This window comes from Orycteropus afer, unplaced genomic scaffold (assembly GCF_000298275.1).
Source record: "Orycteropus afer afer isolate SDZICR_OR568_19922 unplaced genomic scaffold, OryAfe1.0 scaffold00133, whole genome shotgun sequence".
NCBI classification, from domain to species: Eukaryota; Metazoa; Chordata; class Mammalia; order Tubulidentata; family Orycteropodidae; genus Orycteropus; species Orycteropus afer.
Genome location: NW_006921720.1, coordinates 637,018 through 655,180, shown reverse-complemented (window position 1 = coordinate 655,180; position 18,163 = coordinate 637,018). Strand labels below are relative to the sequence as shown.

Genomic DNA, 18,163 nt, shown 5'->3' with positions numbered 1-18,163 from the left:
AATGGATGTCAGAAGAGACTCTAAAACTTGTTCTTGAGGGGATAGTAGGTAAAGCAAATGGAAAAATCAACAGGATAAAAGAGCTGAATAGATTTCAAAGAGCAGCTCAAGAAGCAAAAAATTATTATAATGAAATGTGCAAAGGCCTGGAGTTAGAAAACCAAAAGGGAAGAACATGCTCAGCAGTTTTCAAGCTGAAATAACTAAAAAAAAAAAAAAAAAAAAATTCAAGCCTCAAGTTGCAATATTGAAAGATTCTATGGGCAAAATATTGAATGATGCAGGAAACATCAGAAGAAGATGGAAGGAATACACAGAATCACTGTACCAAAAAGAACTGGTCAATGTCCATCCATTTCTGGAGGTGGCATATGATCAACAACCAATGGTACTAAGGGAAGAAGTTGAACCTACATTGAAGGAAGTGGCCAAAACCAAGGCTCCAGGAACTAATGGAATACCTCTTGATATGTTTCAAAAAAAATGGATGTTGCGCTCAGCTATGCCAAGAGATTTGGAAGATAGCTACCTGGTCAACTGACTGGAAGATACTGGAAGATATCTATATTTGTACCCATTCCAAAGAAAGGTGATTCCACAGAATGTGGAAATTATCGAACAATATCATTAATATCACACACAAGTAAAATCTTACTGAAGACAATTCAAAAATTGTTGCAGCAATATATTGATGGAGAATTTCCAGAAATGCAAGCTGGATTCAGAAGAGGATGTGGAATGAGGCATATCATTGCAGATGGCAGATGGATCTTGGTGGAGAGCAAAGAATACCAGAAAGAAGTTTGTATTTTATTGACTACAAAAAAGCATTCAATTGTATGCATCATAACAAATTACACATAACATTGAGAAGAGTGGGAATTCCAGAGCACTTAATTGTACTCATGAAGAAACTGTACGTAGACCAGGAGGCTGTCATTTGAATATAACAAGGGGATACTGGATGGTTTAAAATGAGGAAGGAAGTGTATCAGGGTTGTAACTTTCATAATATTTATTCAATCTGTATGCTGAGCAAGTAATCCAAGAAGCTGACTATATAAAGAAGAATGTGGCACCAGTATTAGAAGAAGACTTATTAACAATCTGCAATATACTGATGACACAACTTTGCTTGCTGAAAGTGAGGATGACTTGAAGCCCTTCCTGATGAAGACTGAAGACTACCATTTCTGGTATGGGTTACACCTCAATATAAAGAAAACAAAAATCCTCACAACTGGACCAATAAGCAGCATCATGATAAATGGAGAAAATATTAAAGCTATCAATGACTTCATATTACTTGGTTCTACAATCAACACCAATGAAAGAAGGAGTCAAGATATCAGATGACATACAGCACTGGGCAAAATGGCTTCAAAAGATCTCTTTCAAGTGCTGAAGAGCAAAGATATCTCCATGAAGACTAAGGTGTGCCTAACACAAGCCATGGTATTTTCAATTGCCTTATATGTATATGAGAGCTGGACAATGAATAAGAAAGACCAAAGAAGAGTTGATGCTTTTGAGTTGTGCTGGCAAATAATGCTGAAAGCACCATGGACTCCTAAAAGAACTAACAAATCTGTCCTGGAAGAAGTCCAGCTGGAATGCTCCTTGGAAGTGAGAATGGCCAGACTTCGTCTGATGTACTTTGGTCATGTTGTCAGAAGGGACCATTCCCTGGAGAAGGCTATCATGCTTGGTAAAGTGGAGAGTCAATGAAAAGGAGGAAGGCCCTCAACAAGATGGATTGACACAGTGGCTGCAATGATGGGCACAGGTATAGCAGGGATTGTGGAGCTAGCACAGGACTGGGTGGTGCTTCGTTTTGCTGTATGTGGGGTCACTACAAGTTGGAGATGACTCAACAGCACCTAACAACAACAACAACATTACTAAGCCAGTAGCAAATATTAATCTCATCAAACCATACATGTGACCTGTCATCTGTTTATTTGATATTGAGAAAATATTTCAATATATCTCTATTATTGGCCTTTGTGTCTGGATGCAAAGAAATGTTGGAACCTTAGAAATGAGTCAAATATGAACACTCTCACCAGGGAAATTTAGTCTAAGTGAGAGATAAAATGACTAGTGAAATAATTATAAAACAAAGAAAGAGGAAAAAAAAAAAAAAGTAGAAACAATGAGTGCTGTACTTATTCATGCTGATAAAAGCATGCATAATTCTTTTAATTACTAAGACAGATTTAAAAGCCACATTACTTTAAAATAATTTCTAAACATCTAGATTTTTTACATATATGTTTATATCAAATAACCTTAAGAATTTTTATATTGTTTTCAATCTTACTAGGTTCTTTCTTTTTCGACACAAAGTCCAATTTAGAATATATGCTTTAAAATATGTATAAATAATGAAATAATCTTTCAAACCCTTTAAAGTTGGGATTTAAAAGATAGATGCTAATTTCATATATATAGTCATTGTAATGGTCCTGCTAGGAATGATAACATCAAACATAAAGTCCTTTCGGGCCCAGATCATTATAGTCTAAGTCAAAAGAGTTACATTTAATGGAAGTGAAAGTTTAGAAGTAATCTTAAAGAGAGTTTGGAATTCTAATGATGTACAAGTAGAAATACTGTTTGAGGCAGAGGATTTCATGTAGGATGACAAAATGAAGTTCAGAATTTAAGACAGGGACAACTCTCATGACAGGAATTTATGTGGTACTAGCAAATAAGACAATATTTACAATTTAGTTTAGACCTCAACTGCTTGCTATGTTTTATAATGTCCCCAGTAATTTCCTAAATCCAAAATCTTTGGGACACAACTCACTTCTTGTTTCATTTTAGTTCCCTGAGGAATCTGATCAATTTGACTATTCCCTTCTAGAAATGAATCCTCCCTCAGCTTTCAAGTCACTCTTTCTTCCAGGTTCTCTCCCTGATGACTATTTTAGCTAATGTTTTCCCTTCAAGCTCTGTCTGGGAGAATTCATTTACTACTCTGGTTCAATGCTATTTAAATTCAATGACTCTGAAAACTTGAAGATAGACCTGTGTATCCCATAGATGGAACAATCAGTTTTGAGCAATCTGATAAACACAACTCAATCTTCTTGCAAGCTCTATGCTCATTTTCTAAATGTTTAATGATCTTCCCACCTGAATAGTTTATAAAAATCTAGAATACCTCAAATTCAACATGACCAAAATTATTAAAACCAAGTCTCTTCTTCGGTCCTCCCCACCTGATTATTCACCAGTTTTCCATTGCTTAAGTGAGAAGCTGTGGGGTCATCTTTCATGTCTATGCTCCTTCTTATACTCATGTCTTGTTCATCACTATTGTTCCTGCTCCATTTCTATATTTTGCAAATGTGCCCCCTACATTCCTCTTTGTACTGTTGTAGTTCAGTTGTTTGCAGTCCTTCACCTAGATAATGGCAATAACTTCCCAATTTTTCTCTGTGTTACTCAGTCCACATTCAATAATGCCATTGAAATTTAGAGTGAAATATAGATCAGATAAGGTCATTCCCATTCTTTGAACCCTTCAATTATTCCTCAAGAATTTTATAATGATGGCCAAATTCTTCAGAATGGTAGGAAAAAAAAAAAAAAAAAAAAAACTTCAAACTTAGGTACTATCCATGTTTTCAGCCCATTCCTATAGCCATCCCAACTCAATCCATGCTCCAGAGTATAGAATTACCACCTTTGTACACCATGATATTTTACATTATATACCTTTGTAAAAATAATTAAAAGAGATTGAATTGTCTCTCCCAAAATATGTGTCAACTTGGCTGGGCCATGATTCTCAATGGTTTAGCAGGTATGTAATGATGTAATGTGGCAGTAATGAAGTCATTCTCCACGATGAGATCTAATATAAGGTAATCATCTTCATGATGCAATCTTCTAAGAGCTGCCAATCTGTTGAAAGGGAGTTTCCCTGGGGATAGCCTGCAACACATTTTATCTTACAAAAATAAAAGGAGAGAAGTGAGCAGCGAAAGGGTGATCTACTACCACCAAGTAAGAAGAGGTATGAACAGAGCACATCTTTCAGACAAGGGTCCCTTAACTGGGAAACTGAAGATCAGAAGACATGGAGAGAGAAAGCCAGCACTCTGAATTTGGACATCTGGCCTCTTGAACTGTGAGAGGATACATTTCTGTTTGTTAAATACTTGTGGTATTTCTATTATAACAGCACTAGATAACTAAGACAGAGTTTGGTAATGGAAGAATGGGGTGACCTATATACCTATAACAGATACCTAAAATTGAAGTGATTTTGGAATTGGGTAATGGGTAGAGGCTGGAAAAATTTTAAGATGTCTAACAGTAAAAGTGGGAGCTCTGGTGGCCTAGTGCCTAAGGCACTTGACTGCTAACCAGGAGAACCAGGAGGCTGGTGGTTCAAACCCACTAGCCACTCCTTGGAAGGAATATGAGGCAATCTACTTCCGTTGTGATACTGCCGCAGAAACCCAAGGAGGGGTCGCTATGAGTCGGGGCCGACTCAATGGCATATAACAACACCACCAACAACAAAACACTAAAAGCATAGATTGCCTTGAAGAAGACTGTTGTAGGATTATGGATATCAAAGGCAATTTTAGTGAGGTCTCAAAAGGGAATGAAGAGAGCAGTAATACCAGATATGGTGCATGGCAAGAAGGAGTTGCAGAGAAATGCCAGCAGCAGAACCAGGAAACTGCCATAGTTGGGACAAGAGCTGACCCATAGAGCAAGAGAACTGAGTGCCTTTGGTGGTAGGTTTCCTGGCATACTGGGGTGCCTCTGGGCACTTGTCTGCCTAATTAGGCTTGCTGACCCACAGAGCTAAAAAGCTGAGTGCCTTTAGGCCAAGACCTATGGGCAGAGTCAGGTGCCTCCAGGCATTTATCAGTGGAGCTAATGAGCTTTGTAACATTTGCCTGAGCAGGGTAGAGGATGGTCAGGCATTTTTGAGAGGCCAAGGAAGCAAAAGCTGAAGAAGCAAGGAGAATGAATACAGAGATACCTGTCTCCGTTGGTAGGGCCACAAACTCTCAAGTCTCCAAGTGTGAGGCCATGGCTCAATTTCTCAATCTGAGGCTATAGCTTCCTAGATTTCAAAGAGTCAGATCTTCACAAACTCAGTTCTGGAGTATGAAGCTGCTATTCATGAGTGTCAGTGGGATGCGATCAGATTCGATGGCCCAAAGCTGAGAGGGCAGGGTCAGGCAGGGCCAAGGAACTGTCCAAAGCTGAGGGAAACCAGGAAACCAGCATCAGTTGGCACAAAGGCTGACCCATGGAGCTTACAACTGGTAAAACTGACCTGCTTAATGTCCTTAATCCTTCTTTTCCTCTAATTTCTCCATTTGTAATGGAAATGTCTACCTTGTACCTGTTCTACCAATGTACTTTGGGAGCAGATAACTTGTATTCTAGATTCACAGATGAAAAGGAATTTTGCCTTATGATGGAATTTGGACTTGGACTTGATTTAAGACTTTTAGGATGATATGATGGGGTAAAAGAGTTTTGCATGTGGCAAGATCATGAATCTGGGGGGGGGGCAAAGGATGGAAAGTCATCTTCTGGATTGTGTCCCCCCAGAATACGTGTCAACTTGGCTGGACCATGACTTTCAGTGGTTTAGTAGTTATGTAATGATGCAATGTTGTCATAAGGTGCTGTTGAGTTGGCTCTGACTCATAGCTACCATATGTACAACAGAACAAAACACTGCACAGTTGTGTGCCATCCTCACAATCCTTGCTATACTTGAGCTCATCTTTGTAGTCACTGTGTAAATCCATCTCATTAAGGGTCTTCCGGTTTTTCTCTGATCCTCCATGTTTCCAACCATGATATCCTTCTTTAGGAAATGGTCTCTTCTGACAACACGACCAAAGCAGGTGAAACGAAATCTGGCCATTCTTGCTTCCAAGGAGCATTCTGGCTGCACTTCTTCCTGGACAGGTTTGTTCATTCTTCTAACAGTCCATGGTGCTTTCTGTATTCTTTGACAACACCACAAACCAAAAGCATCAACTCTTGTTCATATTTCTTTATTCATTGTCCAGCTCTCACATGTATATGAGGCGAGTGGTGGCATAGTGCATAAGGCATTTGACTGCTAACCAGAAAGTTGGCGGTTCAAAACCACCAGCCACTCCTCAGAAGGAAGATTGGGCAATCTACTTCCATACTGATGCTGCCTCAGGAACCAAAGGAGGTGTTGCTATGAGTCGAACACAACTCGATGGCAGTGAGGTTTTTTTTTTTGGTTTTTTTTTTTGGGTGGGGATGCACCTTAGCCTTTGAAGTGACATCTTTCTCTTCAGCACTTTAAGAGGTCTTTTGTAGCAGATCTGTCCAGTGCAATACGCCTGATTTCTAGACTGCTGCTTCCATGGATGTTAAGTGTGAAACAAGTAATACGAAATCTTTGACAACTTCAATCTTTTCTCCATTTATCATGATGCTGCTTATTGGTCCAGTTGTAAGGACTTTTGTTTTCTTCATGTAGAGGTGTAATCCATACTGCAGACTGTACTCTTTACTCTTCATCAGTAAGTGCTTCAAGTCATCCTCATTTTCAGCAAGCAAGGTTGTGTTATACGTATATTGCAGGTTGTTAATAAGTCTTCTTCCAATCCTGATGCCTTATTCTTCTTCATATAATACAGTTTCTCAGATTATTTGCTCAGCATAAAGACTTAATAAGCAGGTGGAAGAATATAACTCTGACACACTCCCTTCCTGATTTCAATCAAACCATGCAGTATCCCCTTTTTCTGTTTGAACAACAACCTCTTGGTCTATCTGCAGATTCCTCATAAGCACATTTAAGTGTTCTGGAATTCCCATTCTTGTCAATGTTATCCATAATTTGTTATGATCTACACGGTCAAATGTTTTGGCATAGTCAATAAACTCAAGTAAACATCTTTCTGGTATTCTTTGCTTTCAGCCAAGATCCATCTGACATCAGCAATGATATCCCTTGTTTCATATCCTCTTCGGAATCCAGCTTGCATTTCTGGAAGTTCCCTGTCAATATACTGCTGCAACTATAAGGTGGAGATACATAATGATCCATGATAAACTAGTCAATTGTGAAAGGATTCAGGTGGTATGCAACATCCTTAATGCTGTCACAGCTCTCTATGTAAGGGGAGTTTCCCTGGGATGTGGCTTGCAACACCTTTTATCTTACAAGAGGTAAAAGGAGAGACAGAGAAAGAGAGAGCAGGACTTACTACCACCAAGAAAGAAGAGCCAGAAGTGAAGTGCATGTGCTGGACCCAATGTCCCTGCACTGAAACTTCCTAGGACCAGGACACATGGAGAAAGAGCTTTCCCCTATTCCTGTATTTGGACTCGTAGCTTCTTAAAATATGAAAGAATACTCTTCTGTTTATTAAAGCCATCCAACATCCACTTGTGATATTTCTGTTACAGCATCACTAGAGTACCTAGGACAATGATTATAACAGACAATAAGATTCCATTAATTTTTTATTATGTCAACTTAGTTACTACTTCCTCTTAACTTCGACTTTTTCTGTTGGGTAATCAATACCTGACATTTTTAATTCCATGGTATTTTTAAATACGTATTTTATGGCCACCTAGGCACAAAAAATTGTCAATGATATTAAGAAAAATGCAGAGAAAAAAAAAGGGGGGGGGGACCAGGTTTGCTGGTCCGATGGAGCCTGGCGGAACAACTGAGACTATGGCCCCTAGCTGCCCTTCAGGTCTGGAATTGAACCCACACCTGTGGTTTCCAGCCAAACAAAAGACAGGCATATGATTTGAACATTTACCTCAGGTAGATACACCCCTTGGAGAGAACAATCATGGGAGAAAGAAGGGCTGCTTATGCACAGGGAGACAGCTCAGGGAGCAGGAGTGCATAGAGGGATGGACACTGGGAAGGGGTAACTATGGGGAGGAAGTGGGAGGGGAGCTGTTGCATTGTGGTAAACTGTGGTCAATGTCATGAGACAAAGTGTATGTGAACTGCTGTATGAAAAGTGAATCTGCTCTGTAAATCTTCACCCAAATCACAATAAAAAAAAAAATGCAAAGAATGAATTCACTTCACTTTTCTGTATTTTATTATACTGGTTACTTTAATTAAAACTGAAAGGCATGAATGCCAAGTTTGTTGAAGCAAATAGCCTAAAGATGAGATAACTAGGACAAAAGATCCAAGTTCTATATATTACTTCTTAGACACACTCCTTGGACTTGTAGTTGGAATTGAGAGATCTAGCTTACAGGAAAAGTTGGCTCACATTATAAATTCTGACTATAAACCTTTGCTTACTTTGAATTTTTCTCCTTTTCACCCTTTATGTAGTATTTTATTGTCCATGTGACAGTAAAGGACAAGATATTTCCATTTCTATCTACTTCCATAGTGCTACCGCCTTGGAAACACAAGGAGGGGTCACTATGAGTAGGGATTGACTCTACGGCAGTGAGTTTGGTTTGGTTATTCTATGATACTATCATAAAGGAGAGCTCTGGTAACGTAGTGCCTAAGGCACTTGACTGCTAACCAGAAGACTGGTGGTTCAAACCCACCAGCCACTCCTCAGAAGGAAGATGAGGCAATCTACTTCCGTAGTGATACTGCCTTGGAAACCCAAGGAGGGGTCGCTATGAGTCGGGTCCAACTCGATGACACATAACAACAACATCATAGATCTGAAAATGCCTAAAATAATATCTTATAATGGACAATGCTAACTGGCTCTGATTATGGAATAACTTATGATTCACAAGAAATCAAGACTTTTGTTAAAATGAGTTTCACCTTTTAGAAGGTGAAAGTTTAGACAGCTCTTATTATATCTGCTTTGACAGTAAGCTCTTAGCTGTTTATCATCTCCTTAAACAAGGTATAATTCTACTCAGTGTTAATTTTGTAAACTTAGTATGTCTGAACAGCAGATGTAGCTGTTGATTTCAAATACTCAATCTAATCATTATGTTCTATCTCATATGAGATGTTTTTACTTAATCTTCTAATAATAGTAAATCCCATAGAGAACATTATTTTCTATTTTAATCAAAGTGCAAAATAGAGCTTTTGTTACGTGATAGTCATTTAAATATGAAAGTAGAAAACATTAATAACAATTAACCTGAAAAATCTGACTTTTAAATGAAATCTTTTGATTATGTTTAAATTCAAAAGAAGATCCAAAGAAAAGAAGTACCTGAGATTGCTAAGCATATTTGTCAATAAAGATTTTCCCTAATTTATAGTCATCAAGAATAAGGCCTTGAGTATCAAGCAGTTCTATTAAAAGCATACTGAATAACTATATTTTTTCTTCCTCACAAATTTTTATTTTCTATTAAGAAGTTACTATTAAGTATGCTAATTTTGATGTTCTTCCCTTTTTGTCAGAGTCAAACCTGGCACACAGTAAACCACATTTAATTTTCCAAAATAATGTTGTTAGCTGCCATTAAGTTGATCCCAATATCTTTGAAAAATGATAAATTCCTTCTAAAAAATTAATTAATTACAGATTGTTCCAGCAGGCAAATATAATGTTTTTTTCCCCTTCATTCCATTAATTCTAAAATGAAGCTGAGTATTTCATTCAGGATTCAAGAAATCTTATATAAGACCTTGTTGTTGTTGTGTTGTTGTTATGTGCCGTCGAGTCAGCCCCGACTCATAGCGACCCTTCCTTGGGTTTCCGACGCAGCATCACTATGGAAGTAGGATTGCCCAACCTTTCTTCCGAGGAGTGGCTGGTGGGTTTGAACCGCCAGCCTTCTGGTTAGCAGTCAAGTGCCTTAGGCACTATGCTACCAGAGCTCCCCTATAAGACCTTAACCCATCTTAATTTCTTCAAACCAAATACACTGCTATCAAGTCAATTCAGACTCATAGAGACCCCTCCTTGCATTTCCAAGGCAGTATCTCTATGGAAGTAGATTGCCTAATCTTCCTTCTGAGGAGTGGCTAGTAGGTTTGAACTGCCAGTCTTCTGGTTAGCCGTCAAATGCCTTAGGCACAATGCCACCAGAGCTCCCTTAATTCCTTCTGTCCCTTGCCCTTGCATTTTTGCATTAGAAATTTCCTCACTTATTTTATGCCAGAAACTGTTAAGGCTGAATTTTATTTTGAAACTGCAGGAATGACCTAATGAAACAAGTAATTTGAATGACACATTACAAAATCTTGTCTTTTCTACCTGAGGTATCGATGGAACACCTGGTCATCAATTAAAGGGATTACATGAATCTGGAGGCTACACATTTACCGATAGAATGTTTTTATTATTATTATTTTTAAATTCTTGGATAATAGGCCATATTTTTCTGTGGAACGCAATTGTTTAAATTTATCTTTCTACCTTGTAAACTCCAGTCATAGAGTAGGGCACACAGACAGGAATGCTGTAACCTCCATCCCACCATTTTCAAACTGAAGTCTTTTTTATTTAAAACCCTACTGACAATCATACAAATAGCACAAACCATGACCAAATATTCATTTTATTTGATTCCATGCTCATGCTATCAGGTTTTAATTAGGGCTAAAATTCTCCTGATTATTGAGAGTTGATTAAATATTACTTAACCACATTGTTTTGTTCTTCATTTTATTGTTCTTATATACATTTGAATCTACATGGAGCCACTGATCCATATTTATTGTTAAAATTCTGACTCCCAACCCACTGCTCCCATAGCCCTGCCCAGTCAAATGCCTTAGGCAGGACACCACCAGTGCTCCCTGAACATCTTCATGCTCCCTTAAAGAGGTTCCTTTAGAGACCAGAGAACATTTTATTTTAGTGAGTAAATATTGTAAATATTTGAGGCAGTACTTTGTCTAAGATGTAGAAGCACAGCTGAAGTTCTTAAATTTAAAATTAGTTTTATATGTCTAAATAATCTTTTCTGTATAAACTTATTTGGTATTTTTGAACAAAGTACTAGAACATTTTCTTCCAGTGTAAAACTATTTCCTGGATTATTGCAATTATATTTTACCCACTACAGTATGTTATCCAGACAACACTAAGTGCCATTGTAACAATAAACTATCAATTTATATGCCATTTAAGTGGCCAAACTGAATAACAAGAGATGCCTGCATTGTTTACTTTATACTATGTAACTATAGGAGCTCTGGTAGCATAGTGCCTAAGCACTTGACTGCTGACCAGAAGGCTGGCGGTTCAAACCCACCAGCCACTCCTCAGAAGGAAGATGGGGCAATCTACTTCCATAATGATACTGCCTCAGAAACCTCGGAGGGGTCGCTATGAGTCAGTTCCGACTCAACGGCACATAACAACAACAACATGTAACTATAAATTAAATACAAAACTCCCTGGGATTTGGTTCCTTGCTTTGGACGTTTACAATCATAGTTTCATGGAACATCCCGGTAAACTGGCATATTTTGTGCTTAGCACTTCTCTTCTACCTCTTAGTTTATTGTCTAGTACTTTTAATATTAAAAGCATACAAGGTGCAAGGAGCAAGAGAAAAAGAAGGAGAGTCAGGAATTTCTTTCATGAACAACTGCCTCCTTTGTCATAACACCAAAAGAAATTGATGATGCCTGGCTACCATTACCGATTTTTGTCATCAAAGATTCTGTAGAAGAATGTTGATCAAAAGGAGAAAATACAGAGCAGAAATTCATATTCTTATAGACTCCAGATTACCTGTAGTCATGGAGACTGGATGAATCCCTGAAACTATTGTCCTGAGATAATCTCTAAACCTTAAACCAAAAACTTTTCCTGAGATTAATTAGGTACTCATATAATTCTATGTGGTTCCTTCTCTAAAATAAATAAATAAATAACTTTCCCTGAAGCCCGAAGTCTTCTTTAAACCAAAGTAGCCCAACTAGTTAAAAATATATGGCTCGAGAATTTTTTTTTTTTCTAAGAATTATCTATATGGAATTAAAATGACAATTATAAATTGAAAGACAGGAATGTAACCCCTTAGGGGACAATGAGTTTATGTTAATGGGAGAGCGTCTTAGACTGGGTTCTCTATAGAAGCAAAACCTCACTTTCGTTCTCACTGCCCTGGACTAATAGTGACCCCTCCTTGGGTTTCCGAGGTGGTATCACTACGGAAGTATATTGCCCCATCTTCCTTCTGAGGAGTGGCTGGTGGGTTTGAACCTCCAGCCTTCTGGTTATCAGCCAAATGCCTTAGGCAAAATGCTCCAGAGCTTATAAATAGAGAGAGAAAGAGAGAGAGAGAGAGAGAGCTCAAGGAAATAATAGCTTATAAAGTTGTAGAGGCTGGCAAGTACCAAGTGTGTGGGTCAACCATCAAGCATCAAGCTGGAGGTTTCACTTGACTCATGCAGCTGCAGGGGCTGATGAACTCAAAATCAGCAGGCAATACAGCACACTGCTGGTTTTGGATGCTGACAAATCCAAGATTGCAGGTAAAATGGCAGATTATTGGCTCACAGGCTGTGAAGGCAACAGTCCCAAGACTGGCAGGCAATATGGGAGGCACTGGTTCAATTCCAGGAACTGAAGATGATGGTGAGCCAGATGCATGATCCAAATCCAGCAGAAAGACAGAAAATTTTCACAGAATGTCCATATGTATGTGTGAGTGTGTTTGTGTGTGTATATAGACACACTCACACATACACCCATCCCCCACCCACTGCCATCAACTCAACTCAAACTCATAGAGACCCCACTGGGTTTTCAAGGTGGTAAATCTTTATGGAAGTAGATTGCTTCATCTCCTTTCTGTGGAGTGGCTGCTGGGTTCGAACTGCCAACCTTCTGGTTAGCAGTCAAATGTCTTAGGCACAGTACCATCATATATATATGTTGTTGTTGTTGTTGTTATTTGCCATCGAGTCAGCCCCGACACATAGCGACCCCTCCTTGGGTTTCCAAGGCAGTATCACTACGGAAGTAGGATTGCCCAACCTTCCTTCTGAGGAGTGGCTGGTGGGTTTTAACCGCCAGCCTTCTGGTTAGCAGTCAAGTGCCTTAGGCACTATGCTACCAGAGCTCCTATATATATATGGTTGCATATGATCTAGAACCAATGGTATTGAAGGAAGAAGTCAAAGCTGCAATGAAGGAATTGGTGAAGAAAAGGCTTCAGGAATTGATGCAACACTGATTGAGATATTTCAACAAATGGATGCCCCAATGGAGACACTCACTCGATTATGCCAAGAAATTTGGAAGACAGCTACCTGGCCAACTGACTGGAAGAGATCCATATTTGTACCCATTCCAAAGAAAGGTGATCTCACAGAATGTGGAAATTATAGAACAATATCATTAATATCGCATGCAAGTAAGATCTTACTGAAGATCATTCAAAAATGGTTGCAGCAGTATATTGACAGAGAACTTCCAGAGGTGCTAACTGGATTCAGAAGAGGATGTGGAACAAGGGATATCATATCTTCTGTCAGAGAATCTTGGCTCAAGGCAAAGAATACCAGAAAGATGTTTACCTGTGTTTTATTGACTATGCAAAGGCATTTGATTGTGTGGATCATGACAAATTATGGATAACATTGAGAAGAATAGGAATTCCCAAACACTTGATTGTACTCATGAGAAACCTGTATATTGACCAGGAGGCTGTCATTCGAACGGAACAAGGGGACACTACATGGTTTAAAATCAAGAAGGGAGTGTGTCAGGGTAGTATCCTTTCCCCATACTTATTCAATCTATATGCTGAGCAAATAATCTGAGAAGCTGGACTATATGAAGAAAAACGTGGCATCAGGATTGGAGGAAGAATCATTAACAACGTGAGATACACAGATGATACAACTTTACTTGCTGAAAGTGAGGATGACTTGAGGCACTTACCGATGAAGATTGAAGACTACAGTCTGCAGTATGGATTACGTCTCAATATAAAGAAAACCAAAATCCTCACTGGACCAATAAGCAGCATCACAATAAATGGAGAGAAGATTGAGGTTGTCAAAGAGTTCACGTTGCTTGGTTCTGCTATCGATGCCAATAGAAGCAGCAGGCAAGACATTAGATGACGTGTAGCACTGGGCAGGTCAATTGAGAAGGAACTCTTTCAAGTGCTAAGGAGCAAGGATGTCTCCTTGAGGACTAAGGGGCGCCTGACACAAGCCATGATATTTTCAATCGCCTTGTATGCACTTGAGAGCCGGACAATGAATAAGGAAAACTGAAGAAGAGTTGATGCCTTTGAGTTGTGGTGCTGGCAAAGAATGCTGAAAGTACCACGGACTGATAAAAGAACTAACAGATCTCTTCTGGAGGAAGTGCAGCCGATATGCTCCTTGGAAGCAAGAATGGCCAGACTTCATCTCATCTACTTTGGTCATGTTGTCAGAAGGGACTATTCCCTGGAGAAGCATGTCATGCTTGGTAAGGTGGAGGGTCAACAAAAGAAGGGAAGGCCTTCAACAAGATGGATTGACATGGTGGCTGCGACGATGGGCTCAAGTACAGCAGGAATCATGGAGTTGGTACAGGATTGGGTGGTGCTTCATTCTGCTATATAAATATAGCAGACCACACCCTTGAGGAAAATCCCTTTCAACTGATTGACTGCTCATAGCACACATCACCATGGAGGTGATTACATTTACTAGATCTCATCATGGGAGATGGCTCCATTATAATTGCTAAACCACTGAGAATCATGGTCAAGCCAAATTGACATACAACCTTAACTATCACAGGGAAAAACAACTTAGAAAAGGAAAATAAGAATGTTTCCACAACTCGAAGAATGTAATCAGTGTCACTGAAATGTATATTAGAAACTGTTGAACTGATGTATGTTTTGCTGTGTGTATTCTCAAAAACAACAACAGAATAATTTTTTAAAACAGCTATTAAGGTTTAAACTAAACTACAGAGTGGGTAACATGGGAGCAGATGCAATAGCATGTGAAAAGGCCCTATGATGAGTGAGAGCATGAGAACTGAAAGACCATTCGGGAACTGAAAGACCATTTTGAGTGGCCCATAGAGAAAGGGGCTAGCCAGTGTAGAGCCTCTTATGCTGCACTGATAAACATGATGCATTCTATGTGTGAAAATGTATGGTGATTTCTGACAATCTTAAACACTATATAACCAAAAACTGCATCCATGAAACATCCTAAAATAAAAATTCTTTTGAATCCAAAATTCTCATCTATTCAAGAGCAAAGCTTCAGCAATTCTCCCTTCTCTCTCCTACACCAAGGTTTTCTTCTCTCTCTCTCACTCAAGTTATTTTTCCCTCTACAAAGATACTCTTATTTTTACCATCTGAAAAGTACCCTCTAATATTCTTACTTCCCTCTCGGCCTATGGTCCAATTCTCTCCTTTAATTAAAAAATGAAAAGTATTTTTTTCCCTTCTCTCTGAATCTGCTCCAAACAGCCTTTTACCTGGTCTTCAAGTTATTAATACCATGGTCAAATAAAATCCCTCTTTTTTTTTCCTTTTCGGAAATAGAAATGTTTTATTTTCCCTACTATGCTATATATATAGTAGTATGGGAGCTCTGGTAGCATAGTGGCTAAAGCACTTGACTGCTCACCAGATGGCTGGCGGTTCAAATCCATCAGCCACTCCTCGGAAAGAAGGTTGGGCAATCCTACTTCCGTAGTGATACTGCCTCGGAAACCCAAGGAGGGGTCACTATGAGTTAGGGCTGACTTGACGACACATAACAACAACAACAACAACAAAGGTAGTATGGAATTTGCACTTACTTTTTAATGAACAAATGGTCCTGGTGACTTTCTCATAACAGTACATGTTGTGGTTAGGTTGCCATCAATTCAGTTCCCACTCATAGCGAACCTCATGTAAACAGAACAAGGCAATGCCCAATCCTGCGTCATCCTCACTATCTTTGCTTTTCTTGAGCCCATCATTGCAGCCACAGTGTCAACTCTTCTTGTTGAGGTTCTTCTCCTTTTCCCCTGACCCTCTGCTTTAGCAAACATGATATCCTTCTCCAGAGAAAGGTCCCTTCTGACAACATGACTAAGGACAGGAGACAAAGTCTGGCCATTCTTGCTTCCAAGGAGCATTCTGGCTACCCTTCTTCCAGGATAGATTTGTTTGTTCTTCTGGCAGTTTCAATATTCTTTGCACATACCACAATTCAAAGGTATCAATTCTTCTTCGGTTTTTCTTATTCACTGTCCAGCTTTCACATGTATATGAAGACATTGAAAATACCATGGTTTGGGTCAGGCCACTTTAGCCTTCAAAGAGACATTTTTGCTCTTAAACACTTTAGAGTTCTTTTGCCACAGATTTGACCAGTGCCAAATATCATCTGATATCTTGACACTTTGTGTTCATGGGATTTGATGGTGGACTTAAGTAACATGAAGTCCCCGACAACTTCAATATTTTCTCCATTTATTGTGATGTTACTTATTGGTCCAGTTGGGAGGATTTTGGTTCCTTTATGTTGATGTGTAACCCATACTGAAGGCTGTAGCCTTTGATCTTCAGTAAGTGCTTTAAGTCTTCTTCACTTTCAATAAGCAAGGCTGTGTCATTAGCATATTGCAGGTTGTTAACTAGTCTTCCTTCAATCCTGATGCTGTGTTCTTCTTCATATGGTTGAGCTTCTCAGATTATATGCTCAGCATACAGATTGAATAAGCATGTTGATCACATCACTCACTATACTTGATACTATCAGCACCACTTGACACACTTGGTCACTCTATTATTGTCCTCACTTTCAGGACACAACACTCACCTGGTTTTTCTCCTAATTCACAGGCTGCTCAATTTCAATTTGCTTTTCTAGTTCCTCTTCATCTCCCAGACTTCACAATAGAGCCATCCAGGACTCCAGAAATTTATCTCATTTCTATCATGACCCACTACTTTGGGGAAGTCACACAGTCTCATGACTTTAAATAAAAATTTTCCATTGATGTTGCTCACATTTACATCTCCAGTACCAACTAGTCCCTTTAACTGTCTTTCTATTTGGAACCTCGACTAGGATGTTTAATAGGCAACCCCATTCTAACACTTCCCAAACTGATTTTCTCTCCAAGTTTTTACCACCTTATTCTTTTCCACATCTCCATGGTAAATTCATCCTAGCAGTTGTTCAGATCAAAAACACTATAGTCATTTTTTTCACTATAGTCTTTCATACTCCATATCCAAACCATTAACACATCCTGCAGGTTCTACTTTAAAAATAACTTCAGAATCTGACTAGTCTCTCACCACCTCCATTGCTATCACTCTGATCATTGTCATTTGTCATCCAGGTTACCACAAGAGACTCTTGGCAGGTCTCTGTGCTTTTATCATTGACCAATTCTAGTCTGTCTTAAAATAGCAACAAGACTAATCCCTTATCCCTTTAAAACATATGCTACATCATGTCATTTCTCTTCCTCAGCTCTTCCAAAGGTTTCCCATTTCACTTGGAGTAAAAGCCAAATTTCTCCACAAGCTTATATAGTCTGCCCCTGTTTCTGATCTAACCTTATATCCTATCACCCTCCCCATGATTACTCTGTTTCAGTCAAGCCAACTCCCCTATTTTCCTTGTGTATGCCATAATACTTTTGTTATTCCTGTCCCTCTACTTAGGCTACTCTTTTTCCACATAGCTTCACTGCTAATTTCCTCACTTTCTTCAGGTCTTTCTCCTCAGATAGCCAATCCCTAACTCCCCGTTTTCAAAGTATAATCCTCTCCCTTCTAACACTCTATACTATTTTCCTATTTTTTTCTCCATAGCATTTATCTCCAACTAGAATACTATATGACTTACTTATTCCTTTTCATTACTGCCTTTTTCCTAAAAGAATGCATATTATATAAAGGCGAGGAGTTTTGTCTCTTTTACTCACTTCGGGTTCCCAGAATTTAGAATAGTGTCTGGCACATAGTGGGCATTCAACAAATATCTGTTGAGTATATATATAAATAGGAGCTCTGGTGGCGTAGTCCCTAAGGCATCTGACTGCTAACTAGAAGGCTGGCTGTTCAAACCCACCAGCTACTCCTAGGAAGGAAGACTGGGCAATCTACTTCCGTAGAGATACCTCTTCAGAAACCTGAAGAGGGTCACTATGAGTAGGAATCAACTTGATGGCAGTGAGTTTTTTTTTGGTTTATATATATAGATGATTAGGTGGTC

The 18,163-nt window shown here is 39.0% G+C and overlaps 1 protein-coding gene across 1 annotated transcript in view; it reads right to left on the bottom strand.

Annotated features, from left to right (window-relative positions):
• ADGRB3 (adhesion G protein-coupled receptor B3) overlaps window positions 1-18,163 on the bottom strand; it is a 1,013,812-nt gene that overhangs the window by 760,277 nt on the left and 235,372 nt on the right. The gene's annotated exons all lie outside the window — the stretch shown is intronic.